General features: G+C 44.4%; 1 protein-coding gene across 1 annotated transcript in view; it reads left to right on the top strand.

The window, feature by feature from the left end:
* The first annotated feature begins 1179 nt into the window (after nucleotides 1–1179).
* LOC126284929 (gametocyte surface protein P230-like) overlaps nucleotides 1180–17957 on the top strand; it is a 42297-nt gene continuing 25519 nt past the window's right edge. Inside the window, exon 1 of the mRNA XM_049984196.1 lies at nucleotides 1180–1256. The gene's annotated coding sequence lies outside the window, so the exon portion shown is untranslated. The remainder of the gene's footprint in view (nucleotides 1257–17957) is intronic.

Here is a 17957-nt window from a genome sequence, read left to right as displayed (position 1 = left end):
AATCCTGCCTCGGGCATGGATGTGTGTGTTGTCCTTAGGTTAGTTAGGTTTAAGTAGTTCTAAGTTCTAGGGGACTGATGACCCCAGAAGTTGGCCAGCCGCGGTGACCGAAAGGTTCTAGGCGCTTCAGTCCGGAACAGCGCGACTGCTTCGGTATGAAGGTTCGAATCCTGCTTCGAGCATGGATGTGTGTGATGTCCTTAGGTTAGTTAAGACTTAAGTAGTTCTACGTTCTAAGGGACTGATGTTAAGACCCATAGTGCTCAGAGCCATTTGAACCATTCAATCTCAGAAATTAAGTCCCATAGTTCTCAAAGCCATTTGAACCATTTTTGTACTTTGTTAGCCAATTTAAACTCTGGAGAATCGCTAATATTACCGCAAGTATCAGATAAAAAAAGAGGTTAAAGTTTACATAAAATTTACTGTTGTGTCTCGGGAGCTGTTGTGGACTCAATGAAACATAACAAAAAAAGGGCACTATCTACGTCTTTACACCCAAACCACCGTGTGGCCGAGGATACTTTGTGTACCAGTGATATCCGTCCTACCAGTTACAATCCCGGGTAGTGCACTAGAAACTCCAGAATACTCCATTAGTTCTCAGATTTCGTCTCATATCTTTATCCATTCGCATCGGAACGTATTCCCTTGGAATTCTGAAGCTAAGATTCCCACGGTCCTTGAAAATTACTTGTGCATGTTCAGAGTAGTGTCGGACCGTTGGCACGACAGCGCTAATACCCGTCACCTCCCTCCCCCCCCCCCCCCTCAACGCCCACCCACGACATGGAAAGTACGACGGTCGGTCGCTCAAAATGCCTACATACGTCGAATTTATCGGTCGATCGGTTGGTGCGTGTGTAGTAACAGAATTCCTCCACCTACTGCTTGGTTCTCAATGTTGACATTTCGGTTATCGCTAGTTTCATATCCGCATCCGCTAATTGATTACCTGAAAGACTTTAAGAGTGACAGAAGCACCACATACGAACATGGCGGGCAGAAAAGTACAAAACGCCCAAAATTAATATGTTAGACAATAATAACGATATAAATAAGTATCAGAGTAATGTAGTGTTCTGCGAATACAGGTAGTCTACTTTTCGAAGTAGAGGCTAGAGCCGCGCACAGACACACGCTCTGGTGGCGCTTCATTGAACTACGCGTGCAACGTAGCTGTGCGCCAGTCTGTGGGAAGGCACGGCTAGTGTCACGTGCTCAGCGCCAGATCACCACACGGGTTAACAGCCGAGGTAAACACACCAGCAGCACTGGCTGTAGTTTTTCCAGAGTATTTTGCTCCGTTTCATACCGTAACGTGATTTTCTGTATTTCTGAGGGCTCTGCTGAAATAATGTTGAGTGCGTTCTGACATTATTGCACATTTTTATGATTTTTACGCTTTTGCCGCATGTTTAACACATTGTTCAGTCTCGGTGTCCTCTTAAGCCACACTTGTTGATTTCTGCATAGCTTTTCTTATCTTTTTCTTATCTCTTGTTTGGATGACAGCAGAATTCAATACTGGGAGCTTCACACTTTGCAGCAATAATTAGACGGCATGTGTTTCTAATCCGTTCCCTCGTCGTCCCCCATTTAACAATGACCTACTTTGTAAAGCTTCAGACTTTCTCGGCCAAATTCGTGGTTAAGTTCTTGCTTGTGCAACCGATACGAAGTTTTCTTTACACGACATTTCGACAGTTTGCAGGAGCAGTTTTCTTCTCGAGGTACGGAGGCCGACTTCGATGCTCACTAGCAAAACTCTAATCAAACTGTGAACGGGACGCTGCGATCCGCTCTAGAAATTGTCACCGTGTAGCGGAAGCAGTTTGCTTGGGGATCAGAACGGGGAGCAGCGAAGAATGCGCTCTACGCCTGACGAGGCCATTTAGTGAAGTTTTTGAAATATCGTCTAAAGAAAATAGCTGTTACAAACCCAAGGGCTTGTAAGTCACAGCTTACTCCCTCCACCGGCCTGACTGAGGGTGTCCTGTTCATCTTTTCTGTGTAATTACTTTCTTTTGCCTCCGTTGATAAATTGCTTCTAGTTCAGATGTTTTGGTTCCGCCTTTTCACCGGCCCATGCTATGAACTTAATTTATCCATAAAGACAGAAATACGTGTTGTCATACCGAGCGAGGTGGCGCAGTGGTTAGCACACTGGACTCGCATTCGGGAGGACGACGGTTCAATCCCGTCTCCGGCCATCCTGATTTAGGTTTTCCGTGATTTCCCTAAATCGTTTCAGGCAAATGCCGGGATGGTTCCCTTGAAAGGGCACGGCCGATTTCCTTCCCAATCCTTCCCTAACACGAGCTTGCGCTCCGTCTCTAATGACCTCGTTGTCGACGGGACGTTAAACACTAACCACCACCACCACCACCACCACCACCACCACCACACGTTGCCATGGCAATTAAAATAAATCTGTAAAATTACTTCCTTCAGACACAAAATAACTTTATTTAGATGCATTACAATACCTTACAGTGTCAAGATGAGCATCTCAGAATGGTTTATTGAAAAGCCGATATTACACTACACACTAAGAATATTACGAGAAAATATGTTTGTAGACAGAAGCATGGCTGGCCAGTGGAGCAGCATTTGTCCACTGTAACATCACACAAATTAAGGGCAATGTACAATGTACACACTACATGTCAACAAAACAAACTTGTGTGTACAAAATTTGCTATGATAGTATTACTAGCTTTATTTAAATGTATAGATCTCTCTCTCTCTCTCTCTCTCTCTCTCTCTCTCTCTCTCTCTCTCTCTCTCTCCCCCTCTCCCCTCTGATATAGAATGTCTGTTCATTAGCACATATGAGAAAGAATAGACACCAGTTGTCTAATCTTGGAGCCTTGTATGAAAACGAATCGAAGGAAAGAGACAGACAACGACTATAAGTGGGGAAAGCTGAAAATTTCTGCTGTGCCGGGACTATTAACTCGGGTTTACCGCTTCTCATGAGCAGATTCCTTAACCACTTCGAGTCACAGTATGCATATATTGTTGTGGATACGCAGTCTACATTAATGAATCTCCCAGGCTGCTTAAAAGGATGAAACATTTTCAGCTCTTCTAGCAAATAAGGACGATAATACTTAAATGTTGGTTTGTTGTTGTTGTGGTCTTCAGTCCTGAGACTGGTTTGATGCAGCTCTCCATGCTACTCTATCCTGTGCAAGCTTCATCATCTCCCAGTACCTACAGCAGCTTACATCCTTCTGAATCTGCTTAGTGTATTCATCTCTTGGTCTCCCTCTACGATTTTTACCCTCCACGCTGCCCTCCAGTACTAAAGTGGTGATCCCTTGATGCCTTAGAACATGTTCTACCAATCGATCCCTTCTTCTGGTCAAGTTGTGCCACACTCTTCTCCGCAATTCTATTCAATACCTCCTCATTAGTTATGTGATCAACTCATCCAGTCTTCAGCATTCTTCTGTAGCATCACATTTCGAAAGCTTACATTCTCTTCTTGTCCAAACTATTTATCGCCCATATTTCACTTCAATGCATGCCTACACTCCATACAAATACTTTCAGAAAGGACTTCCTGACACTCAAATCTATACTCGATGTTCACAAATTTCTCTTCTTCAGAAACACTTTTTTTGCCATTGCCAGTATACATTTTATGTCCTCTCTACTTCGACCGTCATAAGCTATTTTGCTCCCCAAATAGCAAAACTCCTTTACTACTTTGTCTCTCATTTCCTAATCCAATTCCCTCAGTATCACCCGACTTAATTCGACTACATTCCATTATCCTCGTTTTGCTTTTGTTGTTCATCTTGTACCCTCCGTTCAAGACACTGTCCATTCCGTTCAACTGCTATTCCAAGTCCTTTGCTGTCTCTGACAGAATTACAATGTTATCGGCGAACCTCAGTTTTATTTCTTCTCCATGGATTTTAGTACCTACTCCGAACTTCTCTTTTGTTTCCTTTACTGCTTGCTCAATATACAGATTGCATAACATCGGGGAGAGGCTACAACCCTGTCTCACTCCTTTCCCAACCACTGCCTCCGTTTCATGTCCCTCAACTCTTATAACTGCCATCTGGTTTCTGTACAAATTGTAAATAGCCTCTCGCTCCCTGTATTTTACCCCTGCCACCTTCAGAATTTAAAAGAGAGTATTCCAGTCAACACTGTCAAAAGCTTTCTCTAAGTCTACAAATGCTAGAAACGTAGGTTTTCCTTTCCTTAATCTTTCTTCTAAGATAACTCTTAGGGTCAGTATTGCCTAACGTGTTCCAACATTTCTACGGAATCCAAACTTATCTTCCCCGAGGTCGTCATATGCCAGTTTTTCCATTCGTCTGTAAAGAATTCGCGTTAGTATTTTGCACCTGTGACTTATTAAACTGATAGGTAATTTTCACATCTGTCAACACCTGATTTCATTGGAATTGGAATTATTATATTTTTCTCTAAGTCTGAGGGAATTTCTCATCAGATGGTAGAGATTTGTCAGGACTGGCACTGCCAAGGTCGTCAGTTCCAATTGAATGTTGTCTACCCCCAGGGCCTTGTTTTGACTCAGGTCTTTCAGTGCTTTGTCAAACTCTTCACGCAGTATCATATCTCCCATTTCATCTACATCCTCTTCCATTTCCATAATATTGCCCTCAATTATATCGCTCTTGTATAAACCCTCTATATGCTCCTTCCACCTTTCTACTTTCCCTTCTTTGCTTAGAACTGGGTTTCCATCTCAGCTCTTGATATTCATACAAGTGGCTCTCTTTTCTCCAAAAGTCTCTTTAATTTTCCTGAAGGCAGTATCTATCTTACACCTAGTGAGATAAGCCTGATCCCTGCTTAGATATTTTGCACTCACTGCTGGTCTCATTTTTGGGACGTTTGTACATTTTGCCTGCTTCATTAACTGAATTTTTGTATTTTCTCCTTTAATCAATTAAATTCCATATCTCTTCTGTTACCCATGGATTTCTACTACCCCTCGTTTTTGTACCTACTTGATCTCTGCTGCCTTCACTACTTCGTCCCTCAAAGCTACCCATTCTTCTTCTACTGTATTTCTTTCCCCCATTCCTGTCAATTGTTCCCTTATGCTCTCCCTGAAACTCTGTACAACCTCTTGTTCTTTCAGTTTATCCAGGTCCCATCTCCTTAAATTCCCACCTTTTTGCAGTTTCTTCAGTTTTAATCTACAGTTCATATCCAATAGATAGTTGTCAGAGTCCTCATCTGCCCCTGGAAATGTCTTACAATTTAAAACCTGGTTCCTGAATCTCTTACCGTTGTATAATCTATCTGAAACCTTTTAGTATCACCAGGGTTCTTCCATGTATACAGCCTTCTTTCATGATTCTTGAACCAAGTGTTAGCTGTGATTAATTTATGCTCTGTGCAAAATTCTACCAGGCGGCTTCCTCTTTCATTTCTTAGCCCCAATCCATATTGACCTAGTATGTTTCCTTCTCTCCCTTCTACTATCGAATTCCAGTCACCCATGGATACTAAATATTCGTCGCCCTTCACTATCTGAATAATTTCTTTTATTTCATCGTACATTTCTTCAATTTCTTCATCATCTGCAGAGCTAGTTGGCATATAAACTTGTACTACTGTAGTAGGTGTGGGCTTCGTATCTATCTTGGCCACAATAATGCGTTCACTATGCTGTTTGTAGTAGCTTACCCGCATTCCTATTTTCCTATTCATTATTAAACCTACTCCTGCATTCTCCGTATTTCATTTTGTATTTATAACCCTGTATTTCCCTGACCAAAAGTCTTGTTCCTCCTGCCACCGAACTTCGCTAATTCCCACTATATCTAACTTTAACCTGTCCATTTTCCTTTTTAAATTTTCTAACCTACCTGCCCGATTTAGGGATCTGACATTCCACGCTCCGATCCGTTGAACGCCAGTTTTCTTTCTCCTGATAACGACGTCCTCTTGAGCAGTCCCCGCCCAGAGATCCGAATGGGGGACTATTTTACCTCCGGAATATTTTACCCTAGAGGACGCAATCATCATTTAATCGTACAGTAAAGCTGAATGCCTTCGGAAAAAATTACGGTTGTAGTTTCCACTTGCTTTTAGCCGTTCGCAGTAGCAGGACAGCAAGGCCGTTTTGGTTATTGTTACAAGGCCGGATCAGTCAATCATCCAGACTGTTGTCCCTGCAACTACTGAAAAGGCTACTGCCCCCCTTCAGGAACCACACGTCTGGCCTCTCAACAGATACCCCTCCGTTGTGGTTACACCTATGGTACGTCTATCTGTATCATTGAGCAAGCTTCCCCACTAACGGCAAGGTCCATGGTTAACGGGGGGTGGGGATATTGGTTTGTACTATTTAGGGTAAGAAACTGCCTGGCAGATTACAACTGTGTGTCGGACCGAGATTCGATCTAGGGACCTTCGCCTTTTGCGGGCAAGTGCTCTACCAACTGAGCTACCCAAGCACGACGCACGCCCCGTCCTCACAGCTTTACTTCTGCCAGTACCTCGTCTCCAGCTGCGCAGCAGACAATATACTGTTTCGATTTCCATTGTGGGAGTACTTTTTTCCACGTCTGACTGGATAGCACACCCATGTTTTGGCTCACTCGTCTCTGGAAGCAGTCCATTGTTCCCACACAAAGCTGTGCATTTACTGTCTACTATGGTTGCTGAGTGGGGAAGGCGCTTCTCTCGTAGCGCCTGCCGAGGGAATTTGTTGAACACCTCTGTAACGCTCTCGCGCTAACAAACCCGTGACTAAATGCATCGTTGTTGGTTCGATTATTCTATTCTGTTAATCCAACCTGGTGAAGGTCCCAGACCGATAAGCTATACTTTAGAATCAGTCAAACGAGTTTCCCGCAAGCCACTTCTTTCGTGGATGAACTAAATTACCTTAAAATTCCTCCTGTGAATCCCAGCCTTCCTATTTGTCTCCCCTGCTGTTCCGTTTATGTGGTCATTTCAGTGTACCTCGAGCCGGATGCTTACTCTTAAATATTTTACCATAATGTTTGTGCCACCAATCGTGTGGTTATTCAGCGGAGAATTTCTTCGCTCTTTCTATGCGCAATTTATCATTATTTACCTTTAGGGTGAACCATAAGTCCGTGAACTGTTCGTAAATCTTCTGCAGGTCTTCCTTCGGTACGCTAGTAACTGATTACAGTTTCAGAAAATCTGGATAAGATATTAGAGTGGAAGAAGACCTTCACAACTTGAGTAAGTTAATAACACCTTGATCCACCTCTGGCCCTTATGCAAGCAGTTACTCGGCTTAACATTATTGATGCTAGAGTTGCTGTATGTCCTCCTGAGGGATATCGTACCAACTTCTGTCCAGTTGGCGCTTTAGATCGGCAAAATCTCGAGCTCTTTGGAGGATCTCGCCCATAATGTTACAAATCTTCTCAACTGGGGAAAGATTCAGTGACTTTGCTGGCCAAGGTACCGTTTGGCAGGCAGGAGACAAGCAGTATAAACTCTCGCTGTGAGCATGTGGGCATTATCCAAATGAAATGTAAGGTCAGAATGGCTTGCCATGAAGGGCAAAGAATCACGGCGCAGAATATCGTCGACGTACCGCTCTGCTGCAAGGGTTCCTACTATGAAACTCTACGGCACCCCAGACTATCACACGTGCTTGTAGGATCGTATGGCGGGCGACAGTCAGGTTGGTATATCCCACCCCTCTGTCTGGGGCGTCTTCAGATTTCTCTTCGTTGTATCAGGAGACACCCCAAAAAGCGGTGGGATACCAAGCAGACTGTAGCCCACCATAGGGCCTGGCAACCAGGAGTGGTAAGTCTGGCGTACTATTTCTTTTCAAAGCGGAACCCTTTTGTCATTCTCGACACCGTGATGGCACAGCAGTACGTCGAAGATATTCTACGCCCCGTTTCTATGCCGTCCATGGAAAGCAATCCTGGGCTTACATTTCAGCAAGATAATGCCCTTCCCTACAGGGCGCGAGTTTCTGCTGCTTATCAAACCCTACCTAGGTCAGCAACGTCACCGGATCTCTCCCAAATTGAGAACATTTGGAGCATTATAGGAAGGGACTTCCAAGCATTTCGGGATTTTAACGATCTAACGTGCCAATTGGACAAAATCTGGCACGATATCCCTCGGGAGGACGGCAAACAACTCCATTCATCAATGCCACGTAGAATAATTGTTTACAAAAGGGCAGAGATGACTTGCTCAGATTGTGAAGCTCTTTCCGTTGAATAAATCATACAATTTTTCTGAAATTATCGTTTGTTTGCCTATATATGTACACTATATCTACCGATTTCTGTCTCATTTGGACACTGACAATTCCTTGAATCTTAATCACAAATCTGGTCCGATACTCGGTAAGCTTGCATTTCGATCAGTATTACAGTGTGAAAATGTTCAAATGTCTTCTTGAAGTCGCGAGGAACACGCTATCAACCTGAAAAACCAATGTCTGGTGCGCCCTAGATCTCAAGGACGAACAAATTACTGTGTACGGAATCCATGCTGATTTTTTTATATGAGAGATTTTCCGTTCCTCAAGAACGTCATAATACATGAGCATGAAGCGTTCCATAATTCTACTACAGATTGACGTTAGCGATATCTCTATTCTCTATAACTTACAAAAATGTGTATGTATGTAAGTTAAACATCGCCTCCCCCCCACAAACATCACTTGCTTGCTGGAAAGAACCAAAGAACCAGTAAGAGTGCGGTGTGTGGGGGGGCATGAGATAGTAGTTGGTAAGAACCATTTCTCTCTCTCTCTCTCTCTCTCTCTCTCTCTCTCTCTCTCTCTCTCTCTCTCTCTCTCTCTCTCTCTCGCTCGCATTCGAGAATGAGAGCACTTAAGCAACTTGCAACAAATTTTAAACATAATCTCAAACATTTTGCATATTTTTCTCCCTTACGTGCTTAACGTTAAATATTTAACATGTTAATTAATGTGTAAAGTAATGACAAGCTTGAAGTTACTTTACACGGGAGGTTCCACTCTTTAAGGAATCGGAGGTTTACTGGTTATTTATTATCTGGAAAACAGCATTGTTTGGTTAAGAACAATCTACACCTCACGGGGGTGGGAATGAGAAAGGGATGACGTTGAAGAATAGCTCAGTAACACCTAGACTAATAATTTCAATCAAAATTTTAGGTACCTACTTGAAAGTACCAAAATACTGTGGGAGGTGGATTCCCCACTGCCACTGGGGTGGGAGTTTGAATGGGAAGGAGCGACAAAAAATTCTCGAAAACGAGCTTGTTGATATTTCCTGTACTCACTTTACTTGTAATACTCTTCAGTGTATGAAATGCAATTTCTCTTATTTGTGGTGTTCCGTGTGTCGACCAGGTCAAGATAATGACCCGTAAAGCGAGCCATTAATTGCGTCAACGTGTTTCGCGACCTAAGATCAAGACGCCACAGATAAATTAACGTACTCTCTGGAGTCCTATGGTGTAAAACAGGAGACTCCAACCGTTCTTCAAAACTGGAATCACCTGCGTCTTTTTAGCTAGATGCCCGTCGTTGATCCAGTAATCCAAAAGAAACTGCTGTTAGAAGTTCTCCAGCAAGACCTCTGTACGATGTTACGGGTATTTCCTGTAGTCCAGATGAAGGACGGTCTGTTTTACGATCTTCCGCGGTGAAACTGTTTCGGAAGAGCGACTTCAGTATTTCGATATCCTCTCTGTCAACTTGCCATTACAGCCACTGAGCGACTGAATAGGTGGTTTCGAGCCACTCACTAATTTTACATGATACCAAAAGTCATAAGGTTTTTTAGTTGTATTAGTTGGCAAAATTTTACTTTCAAGATCAAATGCTTGTCTCACTGCTCTCCTGAAGCTCCGCAGAAACTTTCCAACACGGCTGTTAAACTTCACTGGGGCTTTCTCATCCCTTACAATCTTGTTCGGAACATGTCAAAGGGGTATTGAACGATAATTTCGGATTTTATGCATTTGTGATCCCCTTCATTCTAAGAACTGAATATTTGATGCTGACTATTCAGATACTCTGCAGTTTGCATTCTGTCACCCTTGCCAAGCAAAAATAGTTTCCTACTTCTCTTACCGTTCCTTGTACCATTTGTGGTCACTAATCCTATCACAGTCTTACTGATAATTGATGCTCTAATCTACGATAAATGGTACGAACACTCCAGATCTGTTAGTTGCTAGGAGATATACAGCCTTAAACATCAGGAGTTGGTTCTCTATCTCCTCGAAATACCTTTCGGAGAAGTCATTCAGTATAACGTCACATGAATCCCTGACTCTTTGGCACCAGCTTTGATCGCATGAGTCCCCCATTCTATAGCTGTCAAATTGACGTGTCCCTCATATTACATCGTGTGGTCCGGAAACTTAACCACGATATTGTAGGGCTTGCTGCTCTATAACCAAAGCTGCCGTGGCAGGCGATCTATAAAAGCATCCGATTACTTCGTTTGACCCACCTAGGGCGCGTTAACTTCACCCATGTTATATTTAATACCCGTAATAACAATTTTCTGTTAGAAACGAAAACAAAAAATTAACTGTTTTCGTAGTAAAGTATCGAAACAATTTCAGTAAGGTGTACTCGTGAAAACACATTTGAGAGTACGAAAAGGTCGTGCAAAGAAATACGTACAGTATCCAAATTAAGAACCATAATCCCGGACTTTTCTGTACAGTTGGCCGCAACTGCTCATGTCTCGAACGCAATTTTCCAAGCGTCTCTATGGCAACGGCTCTTCTTAGGTCTACCGACTGATACATCTGCATCTACATGTCTACTCTGCAATTCACATTTAAGTGCTTGGAAGAGGGTTCATCGAACCACAATAATACTGTTATCCCACTACCATTCCACTCCCGAACAGCGCGCGGGAAAAACGAACACCTAAACCTTTCCGTTTGAGCTCTGATTTCTCTTATTTTATTTTGATGATCATGCCTACCTATGTAGGTTGGGCTCAACAAAATACTTTCGCATTCGGAAGAGAAAGTTGGTGACTGAAATTTCGTAAATAGATCTCGCCGCGACGAAAAAGTCTATGCTGTAATGACTTCCATCCCAATTCGCGTATCATATCTGCCACACTATCTCCCCTATTACGTGATAATACAGAACGAGCTGCCCTTTTTTTGCACCCTTTAGATGTCCTCCGTCAATCCCACCTGGTAAGGATCCCACACCGCGCAGCAATATTCTAACAGAGGACGAACGAGTGTAGAGTAAGGTGTCTCTTTAGTGGACTTGTTGCATCTTCTAAGTGTCCTGCCAATGAAACGCAACCTTTGGCTCGCCTTCCCGAAAATATTATCTATGTGGTCCTTCCAACTGAAGTTGTTCGTAATTTTGAATTGACAGTCTTGAGAATTGTACTATTTATCGATTAATCGAATTCCAACGGTTTTCTTTTGGAACTCATGTGGATCACCTCACACTTTTCGTTATTTAGCGTCAACTGCCACCTGCCACACCATACAGAAATCTTTTCTAAATCGATTTGCAACTGATACTGGTCTTCGGATGACCTTAATAGACGGTAAATTACAGCATCATCTGCGAACAACCTAAGAGAACTGCTCAGATTGTCACCCAGGTCATTTATATAGATCAGGAACAGCAGAGGTCCCAGGACGCTTCCCTGCGGAACACCTGATATTACTTCAGTTTTACTCGATGATTTGCCGTCTATTACTACGAACTGCGACCTTCCTGACAGGAAATCACAAATCCATTTGCACAACTGAGACGATACCCCATAGCTCCGCAGCTTGATTAGAAGTCGCTTGTGAGGAACGGTGTCAAAAGCTTTCCGGAAATCCAGAAATACGGAATCAACCTGAGATCCCCTGTCGATAGCGGCCATTACTTCGTGCGAATAAAGAGCTAGCTGCGTTGCACAAGAACGATGTTTTCTGAAACCATGCTGGTTACCTATCAATAGATCGTTCCTTTCGAGGTGATTCATAATGTCTGAATACAGTATACGCTCCAAAACCCTATTCCAAACCAACATCAATGATATAGGTCTGTAGTTCGATGGATTACTCCTACTACCCTTCTTAAACACTGGTGCGACCTGCGCAATTTCCCAATCTGTAGGTACAGATCTATCGGTGAGCGAGCGGTTGTATATGATTGCTGAGTAGGGAACTATTGTATCAGCGTAATCTGAAAGGAACCTAATCGGTATACAACCCCTATGGTATCTACTGCTAAGAAACTCATGCTAGCAGTTGTTCGTGTTTCAAATTCTGGAATATTCCATTCGTCTTCCCTGGTGAAGGAATTTCGGAAAACTGCGTTCAATAACTCCACTTCAGCGGCACAGTTGTCGGTAACAGTACCATCGGCACTGCGCAAGGAAGGTATTGACTGTATGTTGCCGCTTGTGTACTTTACATACGACCACAGTTTCTTCCGATTTTCTACCAAATTTTGAGACGTTTCGTTGTGGAACCTATTAAAGGCATCTCGCATTGAAGTCCGTGCCAAATTTCGCGCGTCTGCAAATTTTAGCCAATCTTCGGGATTTCTCGTTCTTCTGAACTTCGCATGCTTTTCCCGTTGCCTCTGCAACAGCGTTCGGACCTGTTTTGTGTACCATGGGGGATCAGTTCCATCTCTTACCAATTTATGAGGTATGACTATCTCAATTGCTGTTGCTACTATATCTTTGAATTTGAGCCACATCTCGTCTACATTTGCATAGTTAGTTCGGAAGGAATGGAGATTGTCTCTTATGAAGGCTTCTAGTGACACTTTATCCGCTTTTTTAAATAAAATTGTTTTGCGTTTCTTTCTGGTGGATTTGGAAGAAATGGTATTTAGCCTAGCTATAACGACCTTGTGATCACTAATCTCTGTATGTCATGATGCTCTCTATTAGCTCCGGATTGTTTGTAGCTAAGAGGTCAAGTGTGTTTTTGTAATCATTTACAATTTGCGTGGGTTCGTGGACTAACTGCTCGAAATAATTTTCGGAGAAAGCATTTAGGACAATCTCGGAAGATGTTTTCTGCCTACCACCGGTTATGAACAAGTATTTTTGCCAACATATCGAGGGAAGGTTGAAGTCCCCACCAACTATAGCCGTATGAGTGGGGTATTTATTTGTTACGAGACTCAAATTTTCTCTGAACTGTTCAGCAGCTATATCATCGGAGTCTGGGGGTCGGTAGAAGGAGCCAATTATTAACTTAGTTCGGCTGTTAAATATAACTTCCACCCATACCAATTCGCACGGAGTATCTACTTCGACTTCACTACAAGATAAACCACTACTGACAGACAAAAACACTCCACCACTAATTCTGCCCAATCTATCTTTCCTGAACACCGTCTGAGACTTCGTAAAAATTTCTTGCAGAACTTATTTCAGGTTTTAGCCAGCTTTCTGTACCTATAACGATTTCAGCTTCTGTGCTTTCTAATAACGCTTGTAGCCCAGGGACTTTCCCAGCACAACTACAATAATTTACAACTACAATTCCGACTGTTCTTTGATCCGAGCACGTCCTGTATTTGCCATGCACCCTTTGAGATTGCAGCCCACCCCGTACTTTCCCGAGGCCTTCTAACCTAAAAAACCACCCAGTCCACGCCACACAGCCTCCGCTACCCGTGTAGCCACCAGCTGAGTGTAGTGAACTCCTGACCTATTCAGCGGAACCCGAAACCCCACCATCCTATGGCGCAAGTCAAGGAATCTACAGCCAACTCGGTTACAAAACCCTCTGAGCCTCTGATTCAGACCCTCCACCCGGCTCTGCACCAAAGGTCCGCAGCCGGTTCTGTCAACGATGCTGCAGATGGCGAGCTCTGCCTTCATCTCGTAAGGAAGACCGGCAGCCTTCACCAAATCAGAAAGCCCTGGAATCCAGAGAGCTGAGTTGAAAGCTGTCAAAAGTGGTGCCAGTTAACCTGGATTTAGTTTAGCTGGCTCCACCGAAGGTGTGTCTTGGTAGTAGAGAATAAATGTGCTGAAATGTTATGCATGATGGATTTTATCACGTATCTAAGTGGTTATGACGTCATCTCTTCTGAACATGATATACTTTGTAGGTGCATTTAGCGGCACTGGCGTATGTGGATACTGTTTGTTACTGTCTGAGAAATATATTCTGAAAGGGTCTGCTGCTAATGGAAGTTATCCACTTAAACGCCCTGCATGGTTCTTTGGTTCTTACCCTCACAGCGATTGTGGCTTCTCAGTAAATTGGCTTTTATAACATGTATGGATATATATATCTTTTCAATTTGTAATTTTTAAAATTTTACGTAGTATTTCGTTGTTATTCACCTACAGTTTCTTCCAACTATATGTTCTTAATACTGTCTGGGCATTATGGCCTTTAAGAAGGATACTAACTGTGGGTCTTTGCCATGGATGTTCCTGCAGATTATATATGTCAGATTAACTTTTTTCTTTTCGGCCTGCGAGGATGTATGTTACGAGAATAATGTGGCCGATTTCGCTCGGCTGTTCATCACAGATTCCGCTTTTTTGGTGTTGGTGGGGTGTCGGCGCTCCTCAAGTCCAGAAAAACATCCCTGTGCACGCCACACGTACTCGGCTACCCTAGTAGCTACTTCCTGCATGCAGTGCACATCTGACCTATTCAGTGTGGCCCAAGGTGGCGGAGCTCGAGAATTTTGCATCCGATATCGTTGCGTGATCGTCTGAGCTTCTGGTTTAGTTCCACTCTGCTCCAAACCAGCGGACGACGCTCAGCTCTGAGTACGATGCTGCAAATACCGAGCTTGCACCCTGCATTGGATGCTACCTGCCAGCAATACACAGAGAGGAACTCGTGCAGTAGCCGTTCATTGATTTGCAGATGCAGTGACTCCCTGAATGGATTGCAAGCAGTCGACCAGTGTTTCTCTCGGGACCCCTTGGTGCGCGGTATTCAAGATGCTGTTTTTGCTCTCGCCGAATGTGGTCGTTCAGCGACGTTTTTGTGGACCCCGGGCCACATCATCAGTCCAGGAAACGAACGTGTCGATCGGTTGGCCAAGCAGGCCACCACTTCGCATCCCCTGGAGCTTGGTCTCCTGGAGAGACACCTCCGGTCAGCCCTACATCGCAAGGTCCGCGATGTCTGGAGCTCAAAATGGTCTGTCTTGAACACGCCAAATAAATTCCGCATGGTATAGTCGTCCACGGCCGTATGGAACTCATCCTTGAGGAGCACGCGTAGGAACTCAGTTGTTCTCTGCCGTCTCCGAATTGGACATACGCGGTTGACCCATAGCTATCTCCTTCGCCGTGAGAACCCGCCCAAGTGTCGCTGTGATGCAGGGCTGACAGTGGTCCATCTTCTGATGGACTGCCCCCTTTTAGCCCCCTTGCGGCAGTCCTTTAATTTACCAGCTGCTCTTCCTTTAATTCTAGGTGACGATGCCTCTACAGCTGACTCAGTTTTCACGTTTTATCGCTGCTGCTGGGTTTTATCACTCTCTAGTGTGGGCGCTCTCGCATGATTTCTCAGGCTATACCCACTCCAGCGGCTTTTAATTGTGACGTGATACCAAAATGGTGTCTTTAATGGTAATACGTTGTGTTCGTACCTATATCAACGCTTTCCAGCTGGTTTACTCTAGTCAACTATTTGCTCTGCTTCTTTTAAGTGTTCGGCCGGCCAGAGTGGCCGTGCGGTTCTGGGCGCTACAGTCTGGCCTCGGGCATGGATGTGTGTGATGTCCTTAGGTTAGTTAGGTTTAATTAATTCTAAGTTCTAGGCGACTGATGACCTCAGAAATTAAGTCGCATAGTGCTCAGAACCATTTGAACCGTTTTAAATGTTCTCTATTTTGTGTTATTGCGGTGTTCATTTTAGCTTTGAACCCGCTTGGTGTTCCCTCCGTCTGGGTGGAGAGGTTACGCTTTTACGTTGTAGGCCGTTTACAAGTATGTCTATTTGGAACAGGGGACTGATGACCTCGATGTTTAGCCCCCATCAAACCCCAAAACCAACCAACCAACCATTGACTTGCAGCCTGTTGCACCTAGTGGGTTCATCAGCCACGGCAGGGCCGCCTCAACTTCTCGGACGAGACCTGTTGGCAAACAGACCTGTTGCGCACTAGCCTTCTTTCCCAGTCCGTCCCCGGTTTACCTGGGGAGCTCCATTAACCGCCTAACGTGGAAGCTCCTGATAACTGCCACACCCGCCCTCTGCACCTGTCCGGCCTGTGCAGGAAAATCATCCACTGACCCAACAGCACAGGGATTTTCTGCCTTAGAAATGTTACCAGTACTGGGTAGCACCTCGTCACTGTCGCCAAGGCATAAGGGGGCAGCCGTGCGGCCAGTGTTTCAAAGGGGATTCAAAGGCACTCTCGCAGCCTTCGCCATGGGTCACTTGTCGTTGAAGCTGGGAGCGGTAGTCTGGTATCTGTCGTCCGCTGCTCACTGGCGTTTCCGGACAGCGCCATAGTATCTGTCCACACACAACAAGCACAATCCCTGCCCATTTTGCAATGTGCAAAAACTGTAAAAACGCAGGAAGTCAGACAAAGCACTCACAACTAGTTCAGAACGAACAGATTCAGCAAGAAAGAAAATTGTCCGACTGTAGTTCTACTAAAGTTGCCGTGCTCACAAAATGTAAAGAAGAAAAATAATTTTAAATAAATTAGCAGTAAAATAGCTCTAATCTCACACTACACTAAGATCACAAAACCCACAAACTATAAGAACAAAAATAACAATTGCGTGCTTGTCGGTAGATAACATGCCATTTATGGTAACACGGGGAACACCTGTTGGTATATGGTACCCGGAAAGACGTTTGAGCAGTGATTTACCACCAGGAGGCGGCTCCTGCTCATACAGCATTTTGGCCTGAAGATGACCACAGTCATGGTCGCAAACGGTTACCAGAATAAATAAATTTTTGATCAAAACTGATTTTAATACTAGCTATTCGTCCAATCTTTGCTAGACTTGGGAAGGTGATGTACGGCAACCAATGGTCGGTACGTATCTCTCCCTACACTCCTGCTTCCGTCGTTTGATAAGTTGGCGAATGCAGGCACGGAGGAGTTAAAAGGCTATGAGGTGCTCCAGGGAAGGGTGCAATATAAGAGTTGTCAGGTGCGTTTTCTCTGGTGCTTCAGTAGATATTTGCAACTTCGTTTCCGCATTTGGTACCTGGAGTCAGCCAAAAGAAATACTGCTCATTACGTCTTTCATACGATGCCCAGTGCCGATGGAGTGAGTCGGTTGGCTTCCCGTTACAAACGAAATGATTTTAAAGCGGAATTTTGTGTGTCCATTCGATGGAACGGTCCCAGATTAGTCAGTCCGATATTCCTGTTATCAGAATCTACACTCCTGGAAATTGAAATAAGAACACCGTGAATTCATTGTCCCAGGAAGGGGCAACTTTGTCACATTTCTGGGGTCAGATACATCACATGATCACACTGACAGAACCACAGGCACATAGACACAGGCACCAGAGCATGCACAATGTCGGCACTAGTACAGTGTATATCCACCTTCCGCAGCAAGGCAGGCTGCTATTCTCCCATGGAGACGATCGTAGAGATGCTGGATGTAGTCCTGTGGAACGGCTTGCCATGCCATTTCCACCTGGCGCCTCAGTTGGACCAGCGTTCGTGCTGGACGTGCAGACCGCGTGAGACGACGCTTCATCCAGTCCCAAACATGCTCAATGGGGGACAGATCCGGAGATCTTGCTGGCCAGGGTAGTTGACTTACACCTCCTAGAGCACGTTGGGTGGCACGGGATACATGCGGACGTGCATTGTCCTGTTGGAACAGCAAGTTCCCTTGCCGGTCTAGGAATGGTAGAACGATGGGTTCGATGACGGTTTGGATGTACAGTGCACTATTCAGTGTCCCCTCGACGATCACCAGAGGTGTACGGCCAGTGTAGGAGATCGCTCCCCACATCATGATGCCGGGTGTTGGCCCTGTGTGCCTCGG

Source organism: Schistocerca gregaria, chromosome 1 (assembly GCF_023897955.1).
Source record: "Schistocerca gregaria isolate iqSchGreg1 chromosome 1, iqSchGreg1.2, whole genome shotgun sequence".
Lineage (NCBI taxonomy): Eukaryota > Metazoa > Arthropoda > Insecta > Orthoptera > Acrididae > Schistocerca > Schistocerca gregaria.
Note: the sequence above shows the minus strand (reverse complement) of the source record. Positions and strands in the feature narration are given on the sequence as shown.